Below are 8,296 nucleotides of genomic sequence, written 5' to 3'. Positions count from 1 at the left end.
TATATATATATATATATATATATATATATATATATATATATATATATATATATATAAATATATATATATATATAAATATATATATATATATAAATATATATAAATATATATATATATATATATATATATATATATATATAATTTGACTTGTATATCTTTATATGTCTTGTGCAATTTGTTATTATAAAATGTATTAAGATTCTTTTTCAGAATTTAGCATATTGTCATTATATATATATATATATATATATATATATATATATATATATATATATTTATATATATATATATATATAAATTGCAAATAAAAGAAACAAATTACCCAAGTATCAGGGAACATCTTAATACACTTAAAATGTTGTTTAAAAAATAAATTATTGATGTAGACATTTGACACATTAGCTTTCTCTTCTTCCCTCCTTCCTCCAGCCCTGTCAGGAGCACGTTGTAGCCACCTTGTAATGCATTTTTCCACTTCTTTATCAGTGATGTGGTATGGACATTTCTCCTCACTACATCTGTGATTAAAAGATAAACAAACAATTAGTAGTGAAAAAGTACAAATGAAAAAAGAAAGATGCTTGCTCTCATATAAGTACAACCTAAATGGGACTATATATAGATGTTTTGTTCCTTTGATTAATGATTCAAAGAAATACACAGATGGAACTGCCCCTAATTGTACTGAAATGTATATTTAAAACCAACTTACTGACTAGACAGTCGTAAGGGAGAGTGCATGAAAGGCCACATTTTGGTTTGCCCTGCTCCAGTTAATTTGTTCAGCCAAAAAGTGAGCCAAAAGCTTTCCCGGGACACACCAAACTGCTTAGTGGAAAACACCAATGATTCCAAAGTAGGCTACCTACGAAGCAAAAAAACACATAAATAAATAAATAAACATAAAACACTTAGAAATAAGCAAGAAACTTACCAGTTTCTTCATTTGTTCGGGCTGCTCGTTTAGTTGATTTTCAAGTTTTTCCAAATCAAATTGGACAAAGAAAGGTCAAATGTGTTTACATCTGGAATTTCATCACGTCTGTTTTGGTTTTGCTGATTTGTGAGAATCAGCCACAGTTGCTGCTTTATGACGTCACATGATTTTAAAACTTTTTTTCAGTCGTGCTAAAAAAGAAAAATAACAAATTAGTATAAATCAACCTGTTGCTTATTCTCATGCAACTTGTGTAAATACAACAGTGGGTTAGACACTGCTGATATTCTCTAGTTGATCTTTACTTTCTAGCTGCATTAAGCCATTACAAATTTAGTGATGTCTTGAATTCTTACAAAGACATGACGAGTTGCAATAAGTTGTCTTGATCTCCGACTGCACTTGAACAAGGACTGTAAATGTTCATAGGTGTACTGGAATGTACAGCATCTGTGCATCTTGATGGTGTTCTTAAGGATCCTGCCATAGTCATTGGTGGTGATGGTACTTGCGGTGCTGCATCAATTTCTGAAATCTTCATATCAGTTTTTTCTCCAGCCTCTTTGTTCCAAATAATTTTTCTTCATCACGTTCACTATAGTTGTGTCTTTAATGCCCCTTGATCAGATACATTTACAAAACAAAACATTATTTTAGTATAGTGCAGGAAACTAGATCAATGACAATGGCAGTGTAATAGATCAATGACATAATGTTGACAGTATGTGTTTAAAATAATTGCAAACAAACCTGTTCTTTCTTTAGGTGTATGACGGGCAATCACCGTCCTCATCTGTCTGCAAGCCAAGCTGAGTCGAGCTTCCTCATGTGTGTCTATAATAAAACATCACATTGTTGTTAACCTCCCCCCAAAAAGTTAAAATCCTGAAATACTATCAAAGTTAATTAATGGCTATAATACCTATGGTGTAAATAATCAGCACACAGGATTTATTCAGAGATTCATGCAGAGTGACATCCTTATGAATCTTAGACATAGATTTGTAAGATGGCCAAGCACATGCATTATTCTGTACCCATGAAGATTAACCTACCATTGTGGAAAATGTTTGATGATGATGATAGCCAATAACAATAAACCATTTCAGCTGTTTGTGAAGCAATTAGTAATGTAAAGTCTGAAAAGCTCAATCTATGTTGAAAATGTATCAGCAGTTTACAGCTTATAATGGACTTTAATCACCCAACTATAACATGCCTATTCACATGTTCATAAGAATGTGCTATTGGTCTCTGTGATGTGCTACAAAATGACCTCACTAACCTTTGTTAAACAAGAACAGTAAGACTTAACCAAAAAAATATTCATTTATACCCATTCATTTAAATCAGAAAGTATAACTGTCAATAACCAAAAAATAAAACCCATCAAAATCTGCTTTAAGAAATTTAGTTTTACATGCGCAAACTACAACTTGAACATAAGATATAATTGATTCACATAGGCTAACACATATAAATTAAAGCACATACTAATATATTTCTCTTAATAATAGAATGATAATTTAAAGAGAACAGTAAACGATCACTGATGCACTGCATAAACAAGTTAAACAATACCTTAACAATAACCTAACACTGTGAAAATGTTTTAAGCATTAAATTCGCAAAGTATACAGTATACAAGCAGCAAAAACCTTACCTTTCTGACCGGAATCCACTGTTTTGAAACGCCAAACTTCTTTTTCTTCTTGTGATCATCATAGCGGTTGGCAACCAGCTTTTGGAACATTACCGCCACCGTCTGGATTGGAGTTTGGACCAAGAGTTGACTCACGCATGTGTTTCTTATGAAACCAAACTTCTGCTTAAAAAAACAGTCTGCATGGAAGCGTGCTATCTCGAAAATAAGCGCATTTTACACTGTTTTCCCTAGATGATATATATAATCCATTTATAAATAATATTGTTTTGTTTGCATCTAAACATTGCGACCATCCACACTAAATGTTTTTATTATTTTGTTGCTGTTGTACCATATATATTTTCTCAAATTATCATTAAACGTGGAGCTAACAAATTACTAGATAAAATAAGAATTTAATCGGTTGTCATCAGTTACACAAGCCGAGTCCTTATACGAGCCGAGACAGACTCGGGCCAGATAGGGTTAACAGGAATCTGGCCAGTGTTTACAGCTGCATCACAAACGCATGTGCGCGAGCGAGCTGCGGGCCACACTCCGCCCGTATAACACTCGTTGATGCCGAGTCGGAGCCGGAGGCGCCGAAGGGCAGCCGAGCTCGGGCCGATTACTTCCTGCTACCCGGGGCATGGATATGATTTACGGCAACACAAATATTCATTCACTCTTATCACATAACAAAGAGAGATTATGTGAATAATCACTAAGCGCCGCATCTGCACACATTTTTGCGCGTATATGATGAACATTTAGGAGGACAAATTTAGATGAAGTGTCTTAAACAAAGAACTACAATCTTTGCACACTTACTATTAAGATTGCTCTTCCACGGCTTGCCTCTTTCCCCACCGAAGTACAATGCTTCCAGTTTCTCCCGCCTGACGTTACGTAAGCGCAACCATCGTAACGAGGGCGTGGTTTAGCTCAGGACAGAATGATGCTATATTGTCCTTTGAGAAACATATTTTTGAGTGCGTGGTTTATTTTTAAATATTGGAATATCAAAGTATGCCTTTCTTTTTTTAAAGGGTAATGAATAAACACGAGATGATAATGTGCGTGCAAGCTTATTTCTGCAAATGTGCACCAAATAAAGTTAAATTGCAAATGAAAAGTTTCAAATAAAGTTACTATAAGTATTGTAGTGTTTTTTTGTTGTTTTTAATAACAATGTGAAGAATAACGATATTTATTATTGTATTAATAATAATAATAATAATAATAGCATTCTCACTCAGCATTTACTTTTTAATACAAACCATGAAAGGTTCTATATTCATTCATTCATTTTCTTGTTGGCTTAGTCCCTTTATTAATCTGGGGTCGCCACAGCGGAATGAACCGCCAACTTATCCAGCAGGTTTTTACGCAGCGGATGCCCTTCCAGCCCCAACCCATCTCTGGGAAAAGGTTCTTTACTGCCATTGATAATTTTTTTAGAATATTTAACATGTTTGAAACCTTTTCAATCAACAAAAGGTTATGCTACTTGTATATTCATTGCATTAAAAAAGTCAGAGATTGACTTAACACAAAAAAACAAGTTGGCAGATGCTTTTTTGAATGAACTAGCAAAGTGTTGCTCACAAAACTCATCTTTTTAACTTAATGAATAAAATCTTTGTTTAAGTTGATTGAATGTGTTAAATGTAGTTGTACAGACTTTTTTACAGATTTTTGCTGAACCAACAAAAAAAATCAAGCAATTTCAACATTTGTCAAGTTGGATTTTTTACAGTGTAACAGGCGAGTGGGACGCTGGACAAAGACTTTTGCGTTCCTGTTTCGTTCTTTGTTTTAACCTGCCTTCTGTTATTTATTTATTTGTTTATTTATTTATTTTTATTTTTTTTTGTTGTTCTTGCCATCTTGTTTATTTTCATATTTTTTTTTTTATTGATAATTTGTTATTTTGCAGATATTCTTTGTTTTTCCTAGAGGGATTGGGAGAGGTAGATGTCACTTTAGGAGGAGGTTTAGGAGTGAGCCTTGGCTTTGTATATTTCGGTTTGGTTAAGTTTAGAGTAGGTAAGTTAGGGTGTGTAAATGCCATGAACTTGCTTTTGATTATTTTGTTTTCGGTTAGGTCATAGGATTGATCTTAGTTAGTTTTTTTTTTTATGTTTTCGCTAGTCTAACAGGACATTGCTAATCTCTAACAGGACATTGCAAGTCTCTTACAGGTCATTGCTAGTCTTTAAGAGGATATTGCTAGTCTTTAACAGGACATTGCTAATCTCTAACAGGACATTGCAAGTCTCTCACAGGACATTGCTAATCTCTAACAAGACATTGCAAGTCTCTAACAGGACATCACTAGTCTTTAACAAAGAATCGCTAGTCTAACAGGACATCGCTAGTCTCTAACAGGACTTCACTAGTCTCTCAGACATGGATAGTCTCTAACAGGACATCACTAGTCTCTCACAGGAGATCACTAGTCTCTCATAGACATCACTACTCTCTAAAAGGACATTGCAAGTCTCTAACAGGACATCACTAGTCTCTAACAGGACATCACTAGTTTCTCATAGACATCACTAATCAATAGCAGGACATTGCAAGTCTCTAACAGGACATCGCTAATCTTTAACAGGACATTGCAAGTCTCTAACAGGACCTTGCTAGTCTTTAACAGGACATTGCTAGTCTTTAATAAGACATTGATAGTCGAACAAGACATCGCTAGTCTCTAACAGGACATCACAGGACATCACTAGTTTCTCATAGACATTGCTAGTCTCTAAAAGGACATCGCTAGTCTTTAACAGGACATCACTAGTTTCTCACAGACATCACTAGTTTCTCTCAGCATATCACTGGTCTCTAACAGGACATCACTAGTTTCTCACAGACATCACTAGTTTCTCTCAGCATATCACTGGTCTCTCACATTAGTCTCTTCCAAGCAGGTTAAGCCAGTCTTAGCACACCTCATACCACAGGTAAATCAGATGAGATCATCTTTACAACCTCCAAGATAACCAGGACATACCTAGGATTGCTTGAAGCAACGAAATCAGCTCAAAATCAGTATGTTTATCATGTGCCAGCATTAGGGTACCAGTTAAAAAGAATTTGACAGATAGTTAAGGAAGTGAATGTTGTGCTTCACAATATATGCCATTGTGACTAGTATATTCCTCATGTTAGGACAACATCAGATAGGACTAAGCAGTGACCTTGAAATTTAGGAAATTTTATGTTGTTATCTCCACCCTGATTGTCTCCAGTATAAACTGAACAGCAGAATCAAAAACAATGTATTGACTAGGTTTGTTATTGGAGTACACTGCAAGTATTAAATATGAGAAAGATCACATACGTACATGCATACACACACACACACAGACATGAACAGAAATCATGTAGTCAGAGCAAACAACCTGCGGTGCTGCTGAATGCATGCAGGGTAAACATGCTCCTATCTGCCTGGCTCTGTATCAGCCTCCTCTGCATTAGAAGTGTGTTTGTTTTCTTCCCCCCACCCCTCCTACTTTCTCTTTCCATCTTTCAGTCTCTCGTTTTGCTCGTAGCATCTCAGTTTTCCAATCTTGGCCGGTTGTTTTGGAAGAGAGCTGTGATGAATGTGGCTCGGGTCGGGTTGACCTCGGAGATAACCCCTGCTTTCTCGTGGCGAAAATTCATCAGCGCCTCATGCGGAGGCCCACGGGACCCGTGATTCAGCACTCAAGGTGAGTGTTTGTCATGAGGCTTTGGGAAGACAGGACAGGAGGAGAGGAGAAAACGAGAGCAGCTCATGCAGGTTTCATTCTGCAAAGTCCCCACTGAGTCTTTCTGTCCCCTCCAGGGACAACTGAAATCTCCCATCTGGACTTCTTCTTTTTTTCCCTTCTCTCCTACTTTGCATCCTTCTTTTCTCTTCCCTTTTTATTCTCTTTTATTTCTTTAGCCCTGTTTTCCCCCTCTCTCTCCAAAGCCATTGTAGTCTTAATGATGTCTTAAAACCCAGATTGTTGTGTAAAATCTCTGCCGCTCACAGGGTCATCCAACATTTAGCACACCTTCAGCTTTCACTGCACCATCTGTAATTAAATTCACTGCTAACATGCTTGGGCAAAAGTGTGTGAACACCCCTTTCTAATTAGCAGGATTTCCATTAATGCAACACTATAAAATGACGTTTTAAAGCGCTCTGTGTCTCCGACGTTCTTGCAACAGTTCATTAAGGGCATTTACTCTTGCAGCTTGACAATACCTGTGCACAAAACAATGTCCATGTCTCCTAAGAAATAACTTAAATGTCCATTTTAAACTCTACCTAATCCCCATAAAAATTAACTAGCACCATAATGCATGATAAACTTTTAAAAAGGGTACCAAAGGGGGTTGGCTTTAAGGTGTCACAAAAACTCCTCTCATCTGAGAAATATTGCTAAGTAACCAAGTATGCTATCCATCTCAGATGCAGAAAAGCTAGTTCATGCTTTTATGACTTCTAGGCTGGATTACTGTAATGCTCTGTTCGCTGGTTGCCCAGCATCCTCTACTAACAAACTTCAGCTAGTGCAAAATGCAGCTGCCAGAGCTCTTACTAGGTCTAGAAAATATGATAATATCACCCCAATTTTATCCTCCTTACACTGGCTGCCTGTTAAGTTTCATATTAATTTAAAAAATATTACCTCTTACCTATAAAGCATTAAATAATTTAGCTCCTGTTTATCTCCAACCTCCTGTCCCGCTACAATCCAACCCACTCCTAAAGATCTCAAAACTCAGGTCTTCTGGTAGTACCTGAAACAGCAAAGTCCACTAAAGAAGGTCGAGCCTTCTCATGTATGGCTCCTAAACTCTGGAATAGCCTTCCTGATAATGTCCGAGGCTCAGACACATTCTTGCAGTTTAAAACTAGATTAAAAACCTAAAAATCTTTTTCGGAAAGCAAACACACATAGCGGTATGATGCATGAATGTGCTCCATGCATCTCGTTTATATACACTATAAACAGCAGCTATGCTAATTAATCTCTTTTTCTACCTGGGGAGACCCATTCCAAGGCCCCCAGAGAGTATGCAGTGACACTGAAGGGAACCAAGACCTGTGAAGAGATGATCCCAAGGTTTCCACAATCCCACACCAGGCCGTATCCCGAGCAGCTGCTGTGGTGGTCATGGAGGAGTAGAAAGCATGCGTCTGATTCCTGTGATACTCCAGGAACAGACTCTTTGCTGAGGTCCAGCGTTCTCCAGCCTCCGGCCCCTAGTCTGCAGCTGGTCGTGCTAACTGAGCCTGGTTTCTCTTGTGGTTTTTATACTTCACTTTTGCCAATTGGTTAAGTTTGATCCTCGCCGCTGTCTCCACTGGCTTGCATAGTTCGGGACTTGCAGAGCTGCGCATCGATGGATTACTCTTCAGTGTTTGGACTCTCAGCAGTGATTTTTAAAACACAATGAACTGAACTAAACTGAACTGCAACACTGAAAACTAAACTGACATTGTTTCAATCCACTGTAATCTTCTATATGAAGCTGCTTTGACACAATCTACAATGTACAAGCACTATACTGATAAACATGAATTGAATTAATGCCGTAAAGAACCATTATTGGTTTCCCAATGAACTCTTCATGGAACAGTTATGAAAAAATAACACTTTGGTTCACCTGCCAACATCTTTTACCCATTATGAACACCAATAAAAAGAGAAACACCTATTGCATGTTATAAT

The 8,296-nt window shown here is 36.8% G+C and overlaps 1 long non-coding RNA gene across 2 annotated transcripts; it reads right to left on the bottom strand.

Annotated features, from left to right (window-relative positions):
- Positions 1-303: 303 nt before the first annotated feature.
- LOC101885768 (uncharacterized) lies at positions 304-3,469 on the bottom strand. Of its 2 annotated transcripts, none has more exons than XR_012408364.1 (7): positions 3,414-3,469; positions 2,601-2,762; positions 1,688-1,771; positions 1,294-1,555; positions 935-1,128; positions 713-865; positions 304-518 (listed from the first exon to the last, which is right to left on the bottom strand). It is a non-coding gene; the product is annotated as an uncharacterized lncRNA (long non-coding RNA). The 2 variants fall into 2 exon arrangements; XR_661838.5 differs by having other exon boundaries at positions 2,601-2,702.
- Positions 3,470-8,296: the final 4,827 nt, after the last annotated feature.

The sequence above is a fragment of the Danio rerio genome, chromosome 6, assembly GCF_049306965.1.
Source record: "Danio rerio strain Tuebingen ecotype United States chromosome 6, GRCz12tu, whole genome shotgun sequence".
Lineage (NCBI taxonomy): Eukaryota > Metazoa > Chordata > Actinopteri > Cypriniformes > Danionidae > Danio > Danio rerio.
The sequence above is the reverse complement of the archived record's forward strand: the minus strand, read 5'-3'. Positions and strand labels throughout refer to the sequence as shown.